The sequence below is a fragment of the Trachemys scripta genome, chromosome 3 (genome assembly GCF_013100865.1).
Source record: "Trachemys scripta elegans isolate TJP31775 chromosome 3, CAS_Tse_1.0, whole genome shotgun sequence".
In the NCBI taxonomy this organism is placed as follows: domain Eukaryota; kingdom Metazoa; phylum Chordata; order Testudines; family Emydidae; genus Trachemys; species Trachemys scripta.
In genome coordinates this window covers 144,916,312-144,939,223 of record NC_048300.1, presented here as the reverse complement: position 1 = coordinate 144,939,223, position 22,912 = coordinate 144,916,312, and positions in this window count along the sequence as shown.

The window sequence follows — 22,912 nt, the reverse complement described above, 5'->3', positions numbered from 1 at the left end:
CTGTGCAGAGGTGTTCTGTAGAAAGCCATACCTTTTCTCCTACAGAGTAGGTGGGGCCTTGTTGCCTATGCCTCCTTTGCATTTGCTGTCTGGTCACCCTGTCTGAAAACTTTATCAGTGATGATTTTATGTTTTCATAAGGTCATTGACAAAAATGTTAAGTAGGATAGGGCCAAGAAACGATCTCTGAGGGACTCCACTGAATAACCTGCACTCGACGACAGTTCCCCATTTACAATTATACATTGAAGGCTATCAGTTAGCCAGTTTTTAATCCATTTTATATAGGCCATATTCATTTTATATCGTTCTAGTTTTTTAATCAAAATGTTGTGTGGTACCAAGTCAAATGCCTTACAGATCTCAATTATATTAACACTATACTTTTATCAACCAAACCTGTATTTGCATTAAAAAAAAATAAATTAGTTTGACAGGATCTATTTTCCACAAACCCATGTGGATTTGTATTAATTACCTAACCTTCCTTTAATTCATTATTCAATCTTGCTCAGATTGATGTCAGGCTGACAGGCCTATAATTACCCAGGTCATCCCGTTTACCCTTTTTTTAAATTGTAGCAGACACCAACTCATAACCCATCTTGTGTTGTATCTGTTCAGACATTGATCCATAAGCATTCAAGATCATTTTCTTCCAAGTTATCAGTGACTTGGAAACAGATAATGCCATTTTTGACACAGCATGCGACTCCGCCTCGATCCTGCCTAAATAGGTTATAACCATTGATTTTTAACATTCTAGTTGTGTGAATCATCCCGTCAGGTTTCAGTAATACCAACTAGGTCAAGTATGTACTAAAAAATGAGCAATTCCAATTTCTCTTGTGTGTTACCCAGTCACCTAACATTGGTGTATAGACAATTCAAAAATTTCTTCCTTGTGTCCTTTGGTTCCTTGATTAATTTTGTTCTCAGCATCTCTCTTTTGTGCTGAGTGCTCATATCTTCCATCTTTTTACCCTCCCATTTTGCTATTAGTTTAACACCTTTCTGACTTCTCTTCCCTGTCCCTGGAGAGATTGGTTCCCTTTCTTCTGAGGTGGAGGCCCTCCAAACTATACAGCCTCCTCTCCTCGTAGGTCAACCAATGTTTCTGCTTCTGATTTCATTAAGTAATACAATGCCATCCATTGCAAAATGATGTGCTCCTGTGAAGTACAATAGTTGATGCACTTAAATATATCACTAAAACAAAATTGAGGGAAGAATAAATGTATTTCACTTATGCCAGAGCAACACCAAATCTCTCAGCATACAGTAGAACACTGAGAATATACAGCATATTTCAGTCAAGTACCTTCAGCAGAAAGGTACTTTGGAGATGATTTTTTATCCTGGTCATGTACTGTAATCCTCTTGAATCAAGCAACAGGCTTAAAGAAATTGTGCTTGATAATGGCACCTACCAGATGGCTACTTCAGTTATTGATGGTATTAAATATTTAACAGCTGGGGAATTTCAGAGATACCAAAAATATTCATGGTGCAAAATCCTCACATATTACATAACAATGTGTGAATCATGATGACAATTAGATACGATTGTACACTACAATACATTCTTCCCTTATAAATTTGTAGCACAAAGAAAAAGACCAACATTTTCAATTTTCAGGTCATAAAGTTAGACAGCTTCATCCATATTGTTGGTACCCAAATAAGGTATACCCCTCCAAAAAATGTTGTTGGGTATTTAAATCTTTTCATGAAAGGGAGGTGGTGTCCTTGTGTTCTCTGCACCCCTACATAAAAAGTGTTCTAACTTTGAGGTGCTGAAATGTGGATTTAGGTATCTAACTTTAGGCTGCTGAGTTTGAATACTTAGGTGATATACAGTAGATCCTAACTTACTACGAGGGTCCCAATCCATGTATATAGTAGCTCCAAGACTATGAAACATTTTTATACATAGTCTTATTTAACACATAGTGGTCAATACAGATGCAAGAAGCTCCCATTGCAGTCACTGAAAACTGTGGACAGAACTTAGCCCAGGTCTTTCAGGTTGTTCATATGCCTACAATAGATGCTCTTAAACTTACTGTTAAGTCCTCTCTCTTTGTTCTCTAACTTGTGGCCAAATGCTAAAGTCATTATTTGGACAAACCTTCCAATGATTTCACCTTTACATCTTGACTGTTAAAATTGCCTCTCCTTTTGTCTTGAAAGATGATTGCAGGCACCATCTTGTGCCATTTAATTGCAATTATAAATGAATGAATGACCTAAAGAAAAGCTCTGTGTAGCATTGTCAATTCCACCAACAGAAGTTCATCCGATAAAAGATACTACCTCACCCATCTTGTCCCTCTAATATCCTGGGATCAACATGGCTACACCAACACTGTAAACAAGGCACAAATAATGTCAATTAGGTGCCTAACTACTCAATTGTATCCTCTAGTCGAAAGAATATCTGTCATTAATTACCACAATTAATAGTGCATAAAAAACTGCATGTGCATTTATTTGTAACCACAAAATGAGGATACATTCTTTTTAAAAGCCGGCCCTTAGTGGCTACTTTTGTATCATTTGTTTTTTGCTCCAGCTCCTCATTTGCTTTCTTTATGCTCTTTGAATTGTAGCAGAAGCAGCTTTATTTTGCCCCTTCAAAATGTAATTGAAAAAGTGTGTGTGTGTTGCCAAATTTTAAGGCACCCTAGCTGAGTTCCCCACCCTTCCACCCTTCATTCTCCCCGCCCCCGACACACACACACACACACACTTTTCTTTTCTCTTCTTTTTTCTGTTTCTGTCTAAAAAAAAAAAAATCAAGGCCAGAAAAGGGGAATATTAAACTCCCAATCTACATTAAGCCATTATCAGTCAGGATAAAAATCTGTGTTTGTAAATTACCCATAAGAGGGATATCAGAATAATTACATATATTTGATATATTAGTACTTCAGCGCTTAGTTGCCATCTCTTTAGAAGGATTATATTTCCCAAACCTCAAAAGACCAGGGAAGTGCTATTAAAAGAACAATTCTTTTTCCCTATTTGCTACACCTTCTATTTAGCTGCTACAGTAGTTCATATGCAAAGCACAGAGGTCTTTGTTACACCTACAGGAACATTTACTTTTTAAAACCGTTAAATGGTTGCATTAGTAATGCAAAAAATTGCAGTGTGTTATTTAATGATAGACACTTCAACAGTAAATTTCCTGTCTGACATGACATGTTGCATTTATTGGCTGAGAAGTTTAAAAATTATGAAAACATGTATTGTAGTACTTTAAAAAATTGTCAGCCCATGTGAAAGTAAAGATAAGATGTTTGCTGCTAAAATTTTCATGGAAAAATTAATTGGAATCTTTCTCTGCAAAAATATCCATTTCCAGTATAACTTTAGGTCACAACAACCTACTGCAAAGCTTCAATTATGTTTAATTTCTAGATAACACAAAACTATTTAGCAGGGGGAAGGGGAGTGGAACAGCTCTGTGGGTGCAGAACCTAATCATAAGTCAACACCTGAGAAACAGATCAGGAGATTTCCTGTTAAATCTCCCTCCTACATACAGTCTGTGGCCATATATGGCATGTAGCCTCTATTACACTGCAGTTGAATTGTCTCTGACATTTGGAGCATTGGATTCTGTAAGTTACTGATGAATAGCTGTACAGTTTTTTTTTAAAATCAATCATTCAAATATCTGCATTATTACTAGTGGTGGTGGTGGTAGGTGTGGTTTCAAGTTATGTATCTGAAGTCAAGATGGCTGCCTCAGTTTCTCACTACCCTCAGCAAAAATTATTCCCAATTTTACATGAGAGAAAAAACTACCCAGCAGCCAACAAAATGGGTCAGATAACTACTCTTTTGGTTTAAATAAATATTTTGTGGCTGCTACTTTCCACCTTACTTAACTTCCCCCCTGTTCCCTCCAACCATGCCCAACTTTACATCTCTACTTGTACGGAAGTCTCTCTTGGCCTAAAAACAGATATTACCCCTCCCTGCAGCCTGGGGGTGGGACATTGGGGAGAGAACTTTATATCTGTCTGGGCCAGCATGGGAAAGAAAACCTTTGGCCCCTTTAAGGATTGCACCCTCCTTTCCCTATTAGGGCTGGTCTACACTACAGCTGTAAGTTGACCTAATTACACTACTTCAGTTCCATAATTACGTAACTGAAGTCGACGTAACTTAGGTTGATTTACAGCGGTGTCTACACCACGCTGTGTTGATGGGAGACACTCTCCCACCAACTTACCTTACTCTTCTTGGGGAGACGAAGTACAGAAGTTGACGGGAGAGTGCTCTTCCATTGACTTAGCGGGTCTTCACCAGACCCGCTAAATCAACACCATTAAATCAATCGCAGTGGTGCTGATTTAGCCGGTAGCATAAACATGGCCTTAGTTTCCTAATGGAATTGAGAAGAAGGGCTCTATGACTGATAGCCAGAAGAGTGCAGCATAAGGCTTATTGGTGCCTGCGCACCCAAGGGAATGGCTTATAAAACCTTCCTTCTCTACCACTATCACCCAAGGGTGCCGAGAAGAAAAACTCCTGCTCTCCGAGATCAGAGTAGGACTCGGTTTGGGAGTCTTGTTGTGGGGCTAGTACAGACGTGGGCAAACTACGGCCTGCGGGACTGTCCTGCCCAGCCCCTGAGCTCCTGGCCAGGGAGCCTAGTCCCTGGCCCCTCCCCCGCTGTCCCTCTTCCCCCGCAGCCGCGCCACCACATGGGCCATGCTCAGGCCCGCCGTTCCTGCTGGGCAGCGTGGGGAGTGCAGCTGGCTCTGGCCGGGTGTCGCAGCTGCAAGCTCCTGCTGCTGGTAAGGGGGCGGGGAGTGGTGGGGTTGGGTAAGAGAGCAGGGGTTCTGGAGGGCAGTCAGGGAGGAGGGGGTAGTTGGATGGGGTGGAGGTTCTGGGGGGGACGGTCAGGGGATGGGGAACAGGAAGGGTTGGGAGTGAGAGTCCCGAGAGGCCTGTCAGGGGGGAGGGAGATCCCGGGATGAGATCCCGGGAGGCAGTTAGGGGCAGGGGGGGTCCCGGGAGGAGGTGGTCAGGGGGCGAGGAGCAGAGGGCAGTTGGATAGGAGGTGGGAGTCCCAGGGGCACTGTCAGGTGGTGGGGGTGTGGATAGGGTCGGGGCAGTCAAGGGACAGGGAACAGGGGGGTTGGATAGGGGGCAGGGGTCCTGGGAGGGGGCGGTTAGGGGACAAGGAGCAGGGCGTGTTGGATGGGTTGGAGGTTCTGAGGGGGGCAGTTGGGGGCAGGAAGTGGGAGGGATGGATAGGGGGCAGGGGCCAGACTGTTTGGGGAGGCACAGTCTTCTCTACCCGGCCGTCCATACAGTTGCGCAACCCTGATGTGGCCCTCGGGCCAAAAAGTTTGCCCACCCCAGGCTAGTCACAGGGCTCGGAAGGATTTTTTCTCTCACTTCCAGATTGGCTCAGACAGTGTAAAGTTGTTTTACTTTCACCTCAGCAGCCCCAAGATCCAGAGGGTAGGTTAGGCTGTAAAATTCATTTGTCACAACTTGGCACATACCCAGCACAGGTAATCATTCCATAGGGGGTCTGGTTCCCTGATAAATCAGAATTGGTAGTGGAGTAGGGGAAGGCTTCCCCTAAATAAGCTGGGGAACAGGGTGGGAGCACCTGATGTCTTGTATAGAATCATAGAATGTCAAGGTTGGAAGGGACCTCAGGAGGTCATCTAGTCCAATGCCCTGCTCAAAGCAAGCCCAACCTTAAAAACCTCTAAGGAAGGAGATTCCACCACCTCCTTAGGTAACCCATTCCAGTGCTTCACCACCCTCCTAGTGAAAAAGTTTTTCCTAATATCCAGCCTAAACCTCCCCCACTGCAACTTGAGACCATTACTCCTGGTTCTGCCATCAGGTACCACTGAGAACAGACTAGATCCATCCTCTTTGGAATCCCCTTTCAGGTAGTTGAAAGCAGCTATCAAATCCCCCCTCATTCTTCTCTTCTGCAGATTAAACAATCCCAGTTCCCTCAGCCTCTCCTTATAAGTCATGTGCTCCACCCCCCCTAATTATTTTTGTTGCCCTCCTCTGGACTCTTTCCAATTTATCCACATCCTTCTTGTAGTGTGGGGCCCAAAACTGGACACAGTACTCCAGATGAGACCTCACCAATGTTGAATAGAGAGGAATGATCACATCCCTCGATCTGCTGGCAATGCCCCTACTTATACAGCCCAAAATGCCCTTAGCCTTCTTGGCAACCAGGGCACACTGTCAACTCATATCCAGCTTCTCATCTACTGTAATCTCTAGGTCCTTTTCTGCAGAACTGCTGCCTAGCCATTCGGTCCCTAGTCTGTAACAGTGCATGGGATTCTTCCGTCCTAAATGCAGGACTCTGCACTTGTCCTTGTTGAACCTCATCAGATTTCTTTTGGTCCAATCCTCTAATTTGTCTAGGTCCCTCTGTATCCTATCCCTACCCTCCAGCATATCTACCACTCCTCCCAGTTTAGTGCCATCTACAAACTTGCTGAGGGTGCAATCCATGCCATCCTCCAGATCATTAATTAAGATATTGAACAAAACCGGCCCCAGGACCGACCCTTGGGGCACTCCGCTTGATACTGACTGCCAACTAGACATGGAGCCATTGATCACTACCTGTTGAGCCCAATGATCTAGCCAGCTTTCTATCCACCTTATAGTCCATTTATCCAGCCCATACATCTTTAACTTCCTGGCAAAAATACTGTGGGAGACCATATCAAAAGCTTTGCTAAAGTCAACGAATAACACAGGGGTTGGCAACCTTTCAGAAGTGGTGTGCCGAGTCTTCATTTATTCACTCTAATTTAAGGTTTCATGTGCTGGTAATACATACATTTTAACGTTTTTAGAAGGTCTCTCTCTACAAGTCTACAAACTATTGTTTTATGTAAAGTAAACAAGTTTTTTAAAATGTTTAAGAAGCTTCATTTAAAATTAAATTAAAATGCAGAACTTATCAGTTTAGTGCAGTGGGGCAGGGATGGTGCAAGGATATTTTGCACCCTAGGTGAAACTTCCACCTTGTGCCCCCTCTCCCTTGCACATCGGTTCATTGAGGGGCAAATCCCAACGAGCCTTTATAGACCCCACGGGCCAGTCATGCCCAGGGGCTGCTCCCCAGACCAGATTCCCCCCTCCCTACCCCCTGAACTCCCCTGTAGGATGCACAGCCCCCCCATGAGCCCGCCCCACCCCACCCCAGTGGCCCCTGCCCTGAGTCCATTCACTGGCTTTGCCGGGCTTGGGCCACTGCAGCAGCTCGGCAGGGAGGAGCTGCCTTCCGGAGGCACCAGAGAGCCAGAGCATCCCGCTTGCGGCAGCAGCAAGCCCCAGCCATAGAGGAGCCGGCGTGGTGCAGGGGGGCAGCAGCCCTGCAAAGGCAGTGGCGCTGCTAGCGGGGAGCAGCCACCCCCCATCCCTTCCTGCCCAGGCTGTGGCCCGGCGCCCCCCGGGGGCTCCTGCAAGCTGCAGTGGATGCCAGATCCCATGGGCCCCCCCCAGTGCCCCCCTCACCTAGGGTTATCATGTTTCAACAATCAAAAAAGAGGGGAGAGCCCTGCCCTAGCCCAGCCCCCATCCACTTCCTCCCACTTCCCACCCTGACTGCCCCCGTCAGAACCCCCAACCCCCCCCCAGCTCCTTGGCCCCAGACTGCCCCCTCCTGGGACCCCTGGCCCTAACTGCCCCCCAGAACCCCACCCCCTACCTAAGCCTCCCTGTTCCTTGTTCCCCGACTGCCCCCTCCTGAGACTCCCCCACCCTAACTGCCCCCAGGACCATACCCCCTACCTGTCCCCTGACTGCCCTGACCCTTATCCAGATCCCTGCCCCCCGACAGATCACCGGTACTCCCATGCCCCATCCAACCACTCTCCATCCCCTGACAGGACCCCCAGAACTCCTGACCCATCCAACCCTCCCCCTGCTCCCTGACTGCCCCCCGGGACTCCCCTTACCATGCCCATGCCGGTCAGACGCTCGCTCCACGTGGAGGCAAAAAATGCTGCCGGGCTGCTGCACACACAGCCCTTCCCCCGCAGAGTGCTGAGGCAGCGGGATGGGGGGAGCTACGGGAGGGGCGGCAGCTCACACTCCCGGGAACCGCAGAACCCGAGCACAGTGAGGGGGAGCCGGGGGTGTGCCTGCCCGGGCTGTGGCCCAGTGCCCCCCCGGGGGGCTCCTGCAGTGGATGCATGTGGGCAGTGGTTCCTGTGCGCCCCCCGGCTTTCCCCTCGCCACGCTTGGGCTCTGTGGCTCCCGGGAGTGTGAGCCACAGCCGCTGCCCCTCCCACAGCAGGCTCAGGCCCCCGCGCCCCGGCAGCTCACACTCTTGGGAGCGGCAGAACCCGAGCGCGGTGAGGGGAAGCCGGGGGGCCTGCCTGCTCCCGGTCTGGGGTCCTGGCCGCCGGCCCTGCTCAGCCTCCTGCCACCCTGGGGTTCCATTCACTCAGCTGGCAGCGAGCTGAGCGGGGCCGGTGGCCGGGACCCCGGCTGGCAGCTGCGTGCCAGGCAAAATTGGCTCACATGCCACCTTTGGCATACGTGCCATAGGTTGCCAACCCCTGGAATAACATGTCCAATGCTTTCCCCTCATCCACAGAGACAGTTATCTCCTCATAGAAGGCAATTAGGTTAGTCAGGCATGACTTGCCCTTGGTGAATCCATGCTGACTGTTCCTGATCACTTTCCTCTCCTCTAAGTACTTCAGAATTGATTCCTGGAGGACCTGCTCCATGATTTTTCCAGGGACTGAGGTGAGGCTGACTGGCCTGTAATTCCCCGGATCCTCCTTCTTCCCTTTTTTAAAGATGGGCACTACATTAGCCTTTTTCCAGTCATCCGGGACCTCCCCCGATCGCCATGAGTTTTCAAAGATAATGGCCAATGGTTCTGCAATCACATCCACCAACTCCTTTAGCACCTTCGGATGCAGCGTATCCATCCCCATGGACTTGTACTCGTCCAGCTTTTCTAAATAGTCTTGAACCACTTCTTTCTCCACAGAGGGCTAGTCACCTCCTCCTCATGCTGTGCTGCCCAGTGCAGCAGTCTGGGAGCTGACCTGGTTCGTGAAGACAGAGGCAAAAAAAGCATTGAATACATTAGCTTTTTCCACGTCCTCTGTCACTAGGTTACCTCCCTCATTCAGTAAGGGGCACACACTTTCCTTGACCTTCTTCTTGTTGCTAACATTCCTGAAGAAACCCTTCTTGTTACTCTTAACATCTCTTGCTAGCTGCAACTCCAAGTGTGATTTGGCCTTCCTGATTTCACTCCTGCATGCCTGAGCAATATTTTTATACTCCTCCCTGGTCATTTGGCCAATTTTCCACTTCTTGTAAGCTTCTTTTTTGTGTTTAAGATCAGCAAGGATTTCACTGTTAAGCCAAGCTAGTCACCTGCCATATTTACTATTCTTTCTATAGCAAGGATATAACCCCTCTTCCCTACCCCTCTTAATCCTTGTAGAAGGGGAGGACAGTGGGGATCCCAACAATGGTGGTGAGACCAGGTTAACAGGGTGGGGAAATCTGGTCACATTCTCTGATGAAACAGTGCCTCAGAAACTAGTGATTATTTGAACCTGACATTTTCCTGGGAGCATAGCCAGTGTGAGGAACTTCTGATGAACCATAGTTCCTATCTAGTTTCCTGCCAGCTTGCCTGGTGGGCTACTGGGTACCTGGGTCCAAGTTCTTCAGCTCCAGGGCACCCCACCATGTGGACTGTCCCAAGCTGGGGACCCAAGGGCTTTCAGACTCCTGGGCCACTTGGCTTCCAGGCCTCTCCACTCCTGCAGTTTGGTGAGCCAGCTGGCCTGGGGAGTCTGGCAGCCCAGGGAATCAGCTGGCCTGGGATTCTGGAAACCCCGGGTTCCCTTTTCCTGGAGCAGTCTGCATGCTGAGGCTGCCAGGGACCCACAGACATCTGCTGAACAAATTTGCAACTGCTGAATAAATTTGACATGATTCTTGTCTGTGTCACCACTGCTCACCATTTAATTGCAGCAGTGTCGTAGGCAAGACTCATGTCAAATTCACTCAGCAGCTGCCAAGGCTTCCAAAGGCGCATAGTTCATTTCGGATACACCCAGACACATGGTGTGTTTCCAATATAAATTTTTTATAGAATTTCTGGTTCGTGGGAGTTTTAGAAAATCTTGCTTGCCTTCCAAATAGGAAAGAAACCTAATGTCAAAATTTCCCACCAACTGGAAATTCCAAGTTTGGGGCCGCTCTAGTGGGAAGCTGATATCAGCCCTGCACCAGGTGGCTCAGAGTATAGAAGAAAGAGTCACCTGCACTGGACAAGTTATTGCAGATAGTTCTCAGAAGTGTTTCTTACTAAAGTTGCCGACTAGTTAAACCAGCTCTCTGATATCTGTTCTTTCTTCCCTTCATGCCTGGCACAATGGCTTTTGCGTTACTTTATTTAAAACTAAGTAGGTGGTTCCTTTCTTCTCCTTATTAAGATGCACTATCAAGTAGGAAGGCGGAGCAGTGCAGTGGAAGCATGCCATGGCTGATGTGCTGCTTCACTCTCCATCTAACAGCAGTCTCCTGGCAGGATTTTGTTTTTTTTTTTCTTTTCACCTAGGTCAGCTGTTACACAAGGCTATACACAAAGCTTCAACAAGTGGAAAGGAAAACTGTTTCTCACAGCTGAGTCATCTATTCCAAGCCTGTGCACCTGGACTTTGTCCAGAGCACTAGGAATTGGATCCAACTAAGAACAGCAGGATTTGGGCCTGTCAAGAAATGACTTGCATTTGTTTCACGGAAGCATTTTTTTCTCTCACAGCTAATGTTCTCCTCCCACCTGCTCCTTCGGTGAAATTGAAATACTAAATTTGGGATATTACGTTCAATACCGTTGCAACAAACTGGTGTCATTAGACACAGGATTTAAAAATAAAGGCACCGTCTGGTGAAGGGAAAACATTCGTATTCAAACACAAGTATATTTAATTATAACAAGGGCTATGCTGACAATTACAGTTGCTGCTTTTATAAATATCTGTCATTTCAGTTTGGTCCCAGCATGAAAAATCTTCCGTCTTTTGTACTGACATCCCATCCCTGGAACAAAAGTAAATGAAGAATAAAATTGGGCTTTGAATGTCTAGCATTCTCTTGCTTTCCATTAGTTATAATAGCATTCTTTAAATACTGATTTTTCCTCTTTGCTTTGTTTAAGGAAAAAAAACAAACTTCAGATTAAAAAAAAGATCTTTCTTAGAAATGATAACATATGTGCGCAGTAGAGACTGGAACATCTCATGGTCAGTCACAAAATATATCATTAGTCAGTTTAAACTCATATAGACTTTAAATGATATCTGAAAGCCTATCATGCAGTTAGGGAACATAATTAGGACATTCGTTTTTCACATTGGTCAGCCCAGGACCAACACATAATTTCAACATTCACTAGGTTTTAACATAACCAGTGCAACCTTTTCCCCACCTACATAGCATTGTTACTGGAGTAAGCCATGCAGGAGGGTAATGCTTTATATTCCAGTGCAGCCACATAGGGCAAGTGACAATCTTTACTTTATTTTTTTACAGCAAATATATGGCCAAATTCAGCCTGAGGTAAGTGGGTGCCCTGGATGTCACCAAGTCAAATTAAAAAGTGAGGTAACTGATAGTGTAAGTTATCAGCAGGTGAGTGGCTACATAATAACTTGCCCTCATTCAGTATGTATGTAAATAGAGGGGTGGAAACGATGGTGTAGAAAAAAAGCTATGAGCAAAAGGGGCTAGGATAGGGCAGGACTATTTCTTCCTCCTCCCAACTCCCCTCCCCCTCCATACACTTAAATTGATACCCACATAGTCCTGGACACTTCTGGTGTCAAATTTAGCCATGGCAGAAGCAGACACAGCTTCTATTGCATGAATTCCAATTAACCTGCATACATTTTCTCAAACCAACAAAGGACCATCATAAGCATCATCACCAGAAATTCCAAATTCAAGGTATGTTTTAACCAGCTTTGCCTGTCATAAACACAGAGCTGCATGTACATTTAAAAAAAAAAGAAAAGAAAGAAAAAACTAACAAACCAAAACACTACGCTGTACACACAATTCTCCGCTAGGGATGAGGGTGGAACAGAGAATGAACCACATGTGACAGAAATTAGTCAGATCAGCTAATGCACTACTATATAACACAAGTCCTAGAATTTCACCTAGTTACCCCTATATTGAGCCACAGGTGCTGAAACTAGGGGTGTTGGGGGTGCTGCCACACCTCTGGCTTGAATTGGATTCCATCATATACAGGCTTTACAGTTTGGATCAATGGCTTTCAGCACCCCCACTATACAAATTGTTCCAGCACCCCTGTATTGAACACAATAACTTGTTTGGCTGAAATAGTTCTTCCAGAAAGGCATCCAGTCTTGATCTGAAGACTTCAAAAGATGGAGAAGCCACCATTTCCCTTGCTCCAATGGTTAATCACCCTCACATATTTTTAATTTAAATTGTCAGGCTTTAATTTCCAGCCATTAGTTCTTGTTATGCTTTTCTCTGCTAATTTAAAGAACCTGGATGATTTGGAAAAAGGGGTAAACAATGTGGTGGCAAAATTTGCAGATGATACAAAACTTCTCAAGATAGTTAAGTCCAAAGCAGACGACAGAGTTACTGTTGTGGTCAAAGACACCCGCGCAGTGATTTTAGTTCAAAGACTCAAGCCTGAGGCCAGTTTATTGACATACATACCAGTGCACTGGGGTGCAGTCCGAAGACTGACACCCCGAGGACTGCTCGCAGGCGGGTTTTTATTTCATTAAACCACAAAGTACAAATACGTCATGAGTTAAGAAATTCGGGTTGGGGTCAGCTCCCCCCCCCCAACCTCCTCATTATTTCCCAAGAGTTGGGTGTTTATTTGGGTAGAGGGGCGCTTGGTGGTTTTCCCTAGGGGTGGTACTTGGCACCAGTTTGGGTCCATTTCTCGGCAAGGCACATGTTATTTTCCGGGGGTTTTCGGTTAAGGGTTGGGGGGGGTTATCATGGGACGCTAAAAGAAGATCTATGATTAACTCTTTGCAAAAGCAATTTCTTAATGTATATCATAAACTTGTGGTTATTATATTGCTAAAGCAGTTTGCATTGTTCCTTCCCCCCCCTCCTCTGGCCATTACCCTTGACCGAGTTTGGCAGAAAACTGTGTTGTTCAGACTTGCTCAGACTTAGGCCTGTACTGCTCTGTGTAAGGGCAGTCAGCATAACAGATCTCTGTTGGAGGGTTTATTTCGGGGCCTTCAGATTCACAGCTCTGGCTATTAAAAAAAAGATCCCCCTGTTCTATTTCCCCACATTACAAAGGGACCTCACGTGACTGGGCAACAAAATGGCAGATAAAATTCAATGTTGATAAATGCAAAGTAATACACATTGGAAAACATAATCCCAATTATACATATAAAATAATGGGGTCTAAATTAGCTGTTACTATTCAAGAAGGAGATCTTGGAGTAATTGTGGATAGTTTTCTGAAAACATCCACTCAATGTGCAGTGGCAGTCAGAAAAGCTAACAGAATTTTGGGCATCATTAGGAAAAGGATAGATAATAAGACAGAAAATATCATTTTGCCTCTATATAAATCCATGGTATGCCCACATCTTGAATACTGCATGCAGATCTGGTCTCCCCATCTCAAAAAAGATATATTGGAATTGGAAAAGGTTCAGAAAGGGGCAACAAAAATGATTAGGGGTATGGAACGGCTTCTGTATGAGGAGAGATTAATACAACTGGGACTTTTCAGCTTGGAAAAGAGATGACTAAGGGGGGAAATGATAGAGGTCTATAAAATCATGACCGGTGGGAAGTAAATAAGGAAGTGTTATTTACTCCTCATAACACAAGAACTAGGGGTCACCAAATGAAATTATTAAGCAGCAGATTTAAAAGGAAGTATTTCTTCACACAACACACAGTCAACCTGTAGAACTCTTTGCAGGGATGTTGTGAAGGACAAGACTATAAAAAAAAGGGCTCAAAAAAAAAGAACTAGATAAATTAATGGAGGATCGGTCCATCAATGGCTATTAGCCAGGATGGATGGGGATGGTGTCCCCAGCCTCTGTTTGCCAAATGCTGGGAATGGGCGACAGGGGCTGGATCACTTGATGATTACCTGTTCTGTTCATTCTCTCTGAGGCACCTAGCATTGGCCACTATTAGAAGACAGGCTACTGGACAAGATGGATCATTAATCTGACCCAATATGGTTGGTCTTATGTTTTTAACCCTTTAGTACCCAACATTTTCTTCATGTGAAGGTACTTATATGCCATAATAAAGTTTCATTGCTATTTTCTTTTTAATATACTAAGCATATAGAGCTTTTTGTGTCTCACTGTAAGGCATTTTCTCAAGCCCTTGAATAACTTTTGTGGCTCTTTTCTGCACACAACAACTGCTTGGAGTATCCCAGTGTGAGGTTGTGATTAAAATATGACCATATAGATCATTGTTGCAACCACTGTTATATATTTGCAACAAATCTTGTACAACATTGTCAAGTAAGGTGTCTATGGAAAGTTATGATTTACTGAATATGATTATGCTATTTGTATGAACATATAATTTTTTGTATTTGAAGCTATGAGTATTGGTTCTGTACCTGGATTTCAAATGTTTGCTCCTGGGGTAACGCCCACAAGGTAGTTAGTCTGCACATCTTGGAAGGACTATTCAAATTGAGTGGCCAATTAAAAGAACATTTAACTCACAGTGGAAGATGCCCATCTACCCTGAATGGACTTTCTTCTGAATGTGCTGTTTGAGGTATAGGTAACGGCTTCTACTGTGTCTAAGCGGAATCATGTATGGATATGTGACTTGCCCATGTGACACCAAACACTATCTTGTCACCTGTGATTTTCCACTAGCTGTGCTGAGGGCTTTGTTTGAAACAATGTGTTTCCCTCCACAAGGCAGAAGCTATAAAAGGCCCTGGAAACACCCCTATTTTGCCTCTTTCCAGCTCCAGCCTCTTTCCTGCTCAATCCTCTGGACTATGAATTTATACTAATAGAAGCATTCTAGCCAAGGGATTGAGGACCTTCCAACGATTTTGAAACAACCAGAGACTTAACTTAAGCCAGCAATTTATTCCATCTCTGCTACAAGCCTGAACCAAGAACTCTGCAATTATTGTATGTATTTGATTCATTTAACAAATTTGAACTCTCAGCTTTCTTTCTTTCTTTTTATAAATAAACCTTTAGATTTTAGATACTAAAGGATTGGCATCAGCGTGATTTTTGGGTAAGATCTGAGTTGTATATTGACCTGGGTGTGTGGCTGGTCCTTTGGGATCAGAAGAACCTTTTGTTTGATGAGCCTGGTTTTAAAGAACCACTCATCTTTAAATCCAGTGTTTTTGGTGGTGATACAAGAACTGGAAAGCCTAAGGAAACTGCTTTCCTGACTTCTTGTTAGCCAATGTGGTGAGACAGAAGATTACTTTTGTTGCTGGTTTGGTATATCTTATGGAGGAATAACCAACAGTTTGTGGTGAATCTTCCCTATTTCTCAGCAGTTTGTCCTGGATTTGGTATTCTTAGTTGTGACCCACAAAGGTACGGTTACACCCAGTATGAGTTTCACCAGTGCTGTATACACATGTAAAAATCTCCATCCCCTTCCTACTCACTACTGCCCTGTTTATACATCAGAGGATCACATTGCATTGGGAGCTCCTGTAGAATTGTCCACTGTTATCCCTAAATCCTTTTCAGAGTTACTGTTTTCCAGGATACAAGCCCTCATTCTGTGGGTATGCCCTACACTCTTTGTTCCTAGATGATGACCTTCCATTCGACTTTATTAAAATGCATTTTGTTTGATTGGACCCAGATTACCAAACGATCCAGGTAGCTCTGTATGAGTAGGCTGTCCACATCATTTACCACTCTCATCCCTGTGTCACAGTTCAGGACAACTGCATCTATATTTCCCCCTCTGTGTTCTACCAAGGGCACACACTCCTGGATTCTCTGCCATCATGTCTTTTGGACAGAGATCCCTGTCTCTCTCCCTTCTGATTGGGGGCTTTCTAGGCAGCAGCGTGCCATTAAAAATCGGCTCGTTTGCTGTCTTTGGCACGCGTGCCATAGATTGCCGACCCCTTGTCTAATGAGCCCTGATTAGGTCAAAGTCCTTCCAATCATTCCAAAGAGGGATTGGAGCCCCCCTAGGACAGAAGGTCCTGTCCATTTCCTGGATCAGAAAGAAGGTTCTTAGTCAGCTTAAACTCAGGCTAAATATCCAAAAGTCCTTTATTTGGCTGTTGGCAAATCCAGTTTGAACTAGTACATGTGAGCCTTTCCAAGTGGAGGTATTTCTCTCGTGGTGTTATAACCTGAATGAATTTGATTAATCCACCCCCATTATTCTTAATTTTTGGAGGAACTGTGGTCATCCTCCCCAATAAAATTACATAAAATCCCTGGCCCACAATGATACATGAATCTAATATAGTAAGATCCTCCAATGATATTGCAGGAAATTGCCATATATAGCAGACCGTGGAACCCCATTCCATGATGATTCCCCACTGACTTTTTGAGATCTGTCAGCCAGTTTTAAATCCATTTAATGTGTGATTTATTGATTTTTGTATAGTGCAGATTTTTAATTGGACTTTCATGCAACACAAAGTCAAAGGTCTTACAAAAGTCTATTACATTTACTCAATTATCTTTACTAACCAAACTTGTAATCTCATCAAAAAATGAAATCATGTTTGTTTTAAAGGACCTATTTTCTGTAAAATCATGTTGACTGACAATAATTACATTCCCATTGTATATTTCTGTATTGATTGAATCTGTATTATTTCCATTATTTTGTCCAGGAATGATGTCACACGAAGTGCTCTACAATTGTCCTAGGTCATCCTCTCTTGAACAGAGTATGCCACTTACACAGAAAATTGTCAAATGGTAGGCACAAGTGGGGAATATAATTATACTACCATACTCATTTTTACTTGTTAGTCAAGTAAGGATTTGAACCTAGCTCTTCAATAGTAAAATACAATTTCATAAACTGGTCTTTTTAAAAAGGGTACTGAATTCTGAATGCCATTTGTGAATTTCAGGTGCTAGGAAGGATTTCATTACCTGTGTCTAGAGAATCCACAATATCAGGATCTGAACTCAGGTCATGGTAAGTCAAAAACTTCTATTAAAATGTATTTGGAATCTTTACATCTACATGAATGTTTTGGCCTCTCAATGAGTTCTTAAAATTTATTTATTTATTTTAAATTATTTCCACTTATTGTTAAGGTAGAACTGTTTTACTTTCTCCTAAAATGTTCTCTTAAAAATTAAATTAAAAAATGGACTTATTTTCTCAGAAGTAAGCTACGTTAGGTAATAGAGACATCAATCATAGACATGTTGTCATTTGTTTCTCAGGAGTTGTTTCTCCACTTTTACATATCTGTAAAGTTTAATGCTGCTTTAGCAATGTAAAACAAGACTGTTGGCTCTCATGTTCCACCCACGGAATGTATAGTAATAGACTAAAGGAAAGGCCTTCATCTTGTTCTTCACTATTTTTATACTACAGTAAATTGTCATTGCCTTTGCATTCAAAAAACGATCAAGAAAGAAGAACAAGCTCTTCCCCCTTCTTTACATTTCAAAGGATATGCAATGTGTCTTGAAAATTGAAAAACATAACCACACTCTTGGTAATGCTCTTTGGTGGGGAGGAGCGGGCAAACTAAGTAAAGTAAAGCTGTTGTTTTGACTTCAATAGATTGGAAAGACTTTACTATACATGGATTTTAATTTGTACAAAATATTATAAAAATTAGCCCTTATATTAGTGGAACAAATAACAAACAACCTTGAGATTACTACAAGGCCATTGGAATATGTGGCCCACATTTTCAGGCCTGTTCTAAAGCTAGACTCCATGAAGGTGGCATAACTTCCAGAAAAGCAGATCACGTGCAGCTCCCATTGACTTCAGCCATGATTTGTGGTGCTCAGCACTTCTGAGAATCAGGCCACTTCTAGAGTGACCAGATGACAAAACTGAAATATCGGGACGCGGGAGGAGGTGGCAGAGGAAAAAAAAAAAGCCGCTGGAGCCCACCGCACCAGCTCGCCTCATCTCCACCTCCCCACGTAGAGGAAGGTGCCCAGCTGGTGCAATCCCGGGGGGCGGCCCCAGAGTGGGGGCAGCAGGCCCCAGCCCTCCTGTCCCGCTCGGGTCCCGCAGGGGAACGAACGGGGCTGCCGCTGCCTCCGCCCCGGGGCGGGGTTTCCCTACAGCCCACCCTGCAGGGCGGCGCGCACGTGGTGGGAGGTGAAGCCCCATCGGAGTCCCTGCGCAGGCAGCTGCTGCCTCCCCACCGCCACCCACACCCATGGGCACGTACAGGGAGGCGGTTCCCCAGGCCGGACCCGGGGCTGCCCCTGCAGGTACCGCCCCGCCCTCCTGCCGCTGCGCTTGACCGGCCCCTCCTGCAGCTCCCAGCCCAGCCGCTCCCAGGCTCCATCGTCCCGGCCCCACAACAGGGGCTGCTCTGCTCTGCCCCGCCTGGGACACTCGCCCCCGCAGCCCCTCTCCACCCAACGCGTGTCTCTGGCCCATGCTCCCGCGCCACCCACCTGTGCCCTGCCTGCTCCGCGTTGCCCCCGGACCCACTGCGCTGCCCCACGGGCTGCAGGCCTGGAGCAGCCTCCGCACTGCACTCCTGGCCCCGGCCATGGCCCACGTGCAACTTAGGGCTGCCCAGGCTGCTGCACACGGAGAGGCGTCTCCTCCCCAGGCCCGGCTTGGGATCCAATGGGGCAGTGAGGGGCGGGGGGGGGGCAGGAATTTGGGGAGAGATCCAATGGGGGAAAGAGGGAGCGGAGTCGGGGCGGGGGGGGGGGGCGAGAGCCCCTCCGGGCTCTGCCTGTGCGCCGGAGTGGAGGGCAAAATTGCTTGTTTGTCCAATGTCCTAACCGAACATCGGGTGAGGTCCTCTTCTAGCAGTTGAGGTGTTTATTTTAAAAGATTACTTGCAATACATTATGATCAAAGGACTAAATTTTCAAAATGGCTACCTCTCTTGTCTATTTTATGGACTATAAACTATGTTACAGTTTTTATAGGCCATATAATATCTTAAATAGCAAAGGGTTTCAAAAATGATTAGTGATTCTGAGTTCCAAAATTTTGGGGTTATCCAATATAAAGAGAGTGAGTGAGCAACACTTTCTGAAAACAAGCCTCTTTACGTTATCGCAAAGTAGGCACCCAAAAATTTGAAACACACAAAATCAGTGACTTTTTTTCAAATCTTGGCCTATATATTTATATAATACCCCGCATATTGCATAGTATATAATGAGCCTATTCCTTTGTCATTTTGCTCCCAGTGATTAGAATGTCTACTCGAAACCTCTCCTTTGATTGCTCAGAAGTTAGGGAATATGCCTGTTTTATTGCCATATGACAGCTTGTCACCTCATGAATGGAAACAAATCAAATTAAATGTATTATTTGTACTACAATAGCACCTACCCACCCAAAATCCCTACTGTGCTGAGTGCAGCACAATCACCTCGTGAGAGAGACAGTTCCTGGGACAGGGGAGATATTCAAAGATACAAATGGCAATTAGCACACTTTCTCTCAAATCATAGGACTGGAAGGGACCTCGAGAGGTCATCTAGTCCAGTCCCCTGCACTCAAGACAGGACTAAGTATTATCTAGACCAGTGGTTCACAAACTAGGGCCACCATTTGTTCAGGGAAAGCCCCTGGCAGGCTGGGCTGGTTTGTTTACCCGCTGCATCCACAGGTTCGGCCGCTTGCAGCTCCCAGTGGCCGTGGTTCGCCGCTTCAGACCAATGGGAGCTGCAGGAAGCAGCGTGGACCGAGGGATGTACTGGCCGCTGCTTCCCGATCGGCCGAACCTGCGGACGTGGCAGGTAAACAACCTGGCCCGGCCCACCAGGGGTTTTCCCTGAACAAGCACCAGTCCTAGTTTGAGAACCACTGATCTAGGCCATCCCTGACAGGTTTTTGTCTAACCTGCTCTTAAAAATCTCCAATTATGGAGATTCCACAACCTCCCTAGGCAATTTATTTCAGTGCTTAACCACCCTGACAGTTAGGAAGTTTTTCCTAATGTCCAACCTAAACCTCCCTTGTTGCAATTTAAGCCCAATGCTTCTTGTCCGATCTTCAAAGGTTAAGAAGAACATTTTTCTCCCTCTTCCTTGTAACAACCTTTTATGCACTAGAAAACTGTTATTATGTCCCCTCTCAGTCTTCTCTTTTCCAAACTAAACAAACCCTATTTTTTCAATCGTTCCTCATAGGTCATATTTTCTAGACCTTTAATCATTTTTCTTGCTCTTCTCTGGACTTTCTCCAATTTGTCCACATTTTTCCTGAAATGTGGCGCCCAGAACAGGACACTATATTCCAGTTGAGGCCTAATCAGCGTGGAGTAGAGCGAAAGAATTACTTCTTGTGTCTTGCTTACAACACTCCTGCTAATACATCTCAGAATGATGTTCGCTTTATTTGCAATAGCGTTACCCTGTTGACTCATATTTAGCTTGTGGTCCACTATGACCCTCAGATCCCTTTCTGCAGTACTCATTCCTAGGAAGTCATTTCCCATTTTGTATGTGTGCAACTGATTGTTCCTTCCTAAGTGGAGTACTTTGCATTTATCCTTATTGAATTTCATCCTATTTACTTCAGACCATTTCTCCAGTTTGTCCAGATCATTTTGAATTATAATTCTATCCTCCAAAGCACTTGCAACCCCTCCCAGCTTGGTATCATCCACAAACTTTATAAGTGTACACTCTGTGTCATTATCTAAATCACTGGTGAAAATATTGAACAGAACCAGACCCACAACTGATCCCTTCAGGACCCCACTCGTTATGCCCTTCCAGCATGACTGTGAACCACTGATAACTACTCTCTGGGAATGGTTTTCCAACCAGTTATGCACCCACCTTATAGTAACTCCATGCATTTCCCTAGTTTGTTTATGAGACGGTCATGTGAGACAGTATCAAAAGCCTTACTAAAGTCAAGATATACCATGTCTACCGCTTCCCCGCCATCCACAAGGCTTGTTAGCCTATCAAAGAAAGCTATCAGTTTGGTTTGACATGATTTGTTCTTGACAAATCCATGATGACTGACAAATAGCTAAGACGGGTAAAGGATAAAAGGGGGAACAAAGGGACTGAAAGGGGAAGTCACACAGCAGTTCAGATGCAGAGCTGAGAACTGAATCCAGGTTTCTTAATACCCAGTCCTGCTTCATATCTATTATACCACACTGCCTTCTAATTGAATGGCTATAGACACAAGTACTTGGCTGTTGTGTGTTTTTCCATATATTACACTAATTGATAGGCTGCTCTGTAGTGATGCAATATAAATTTCCTGATGGCCCATAATCTATTCTGGGCTCCTTAATTTGCAAAATTCCCATTGATTTTATTGTGAGTTTTGCCTGAGAAAGGGGTTCAAGATTGGGCTCTGTACCAGAGGTAAACAAGAAATGTTGACTGGCATTTGTCTGTAAAAATACATCCATTTTAGCAGCTTCATCTGTCTAACTGTCACAGTCCAGGTAATGTGTTTGATCCCAGTGCCAGAAGAAAAGAGACACCACATTCTTGGACCAGGCAGAACACAAAATGAAAGTGACCCAGGGAAATGCTGGCTTTTGAAGCCTGAAGATCCTTTAAAGAAGTGGAGAAGAACTTGTAGCCAATTCAGCAAAAGTGAATTTTAAGAATGGATTTTAAAAGAGTAGCATACTTTAGTAATGAAAGTGCAGAGACATTGTATCTGTTGACTTTATCCGGTAACAAGTAGAATAAAGGATCACTAATTCAGAACTGTAAATTAGTCCCTATTTTGAAGGCTTTACAAGGCTGCAAAAGCATCTTGTAAGTAATGAAAAACATGAAAGATAACAAGGGCAACTAGGCCGCGATTAGGTTACATGCTACAACCTCCTATTTATTCCTAGCTCTGTATTTAGTTTCCTTGTTAGACACCTAGCGGCCACATTTTGTTTCATTTACACTGTACTAAACAACATGCTGGAATTCCATTCATAGTGTTTTTTGCTCTTTTGCTGATCCTCCAGTATTATTTACCTAACAAACAAAGCTGTGTATTGACCTCATTGATGTCACTATAGAATGACTGCTAAAAGGCGTATCCTATCCCCTCTCCCTCTGGGGCATGCAGAGTTCTAGTTGCAGTGATGCTCATCCAGTCCTGCAGCGCAAGGGGGAGAGGGCTTGAGGGTGTGTAAATCTGAGTGAGTGTAGAGCTATACTGTGGTGGTACGAGTGGAGAGAAGCAGAAGCGCAGAGGCATTTATCAGCTGATTGTAACTCTTCTTTGTGGCTTTAAAAAAAGTTTGCAATAATATGTGAATAGTCCACTGAGATGTACTCCAACACGCTATTCTGATCATAAGGGAAATTTAAACTATTACATTTCTGGCAGCCCTTTCCCATTAAAGCATGTCTGGGGGCCAATGTTATTCTGATATTCTTAAAATACACTGTTGCAAGATATACCAGGAATATACTGCTCAAGGGCCAAATTTTGTCAGGTATTCTGTCCTCCCTACATTTGTGTCCCTCCCATTCATATCAGTAGGAGTACTGCAGTTGTATTGCAGAGAGAGTGACTATTTAGCAAAATATTACCATGCAGTTATGACAGGAGAAAATTTCCCTGATATATAATGTACCATATGCCCTGTGAATACACAGTCTCATTGCCGTAAGGTATGCTGTAATACTCCATATGACAGACTAATGGCAGTTACAAAAGAAGAAAAAAA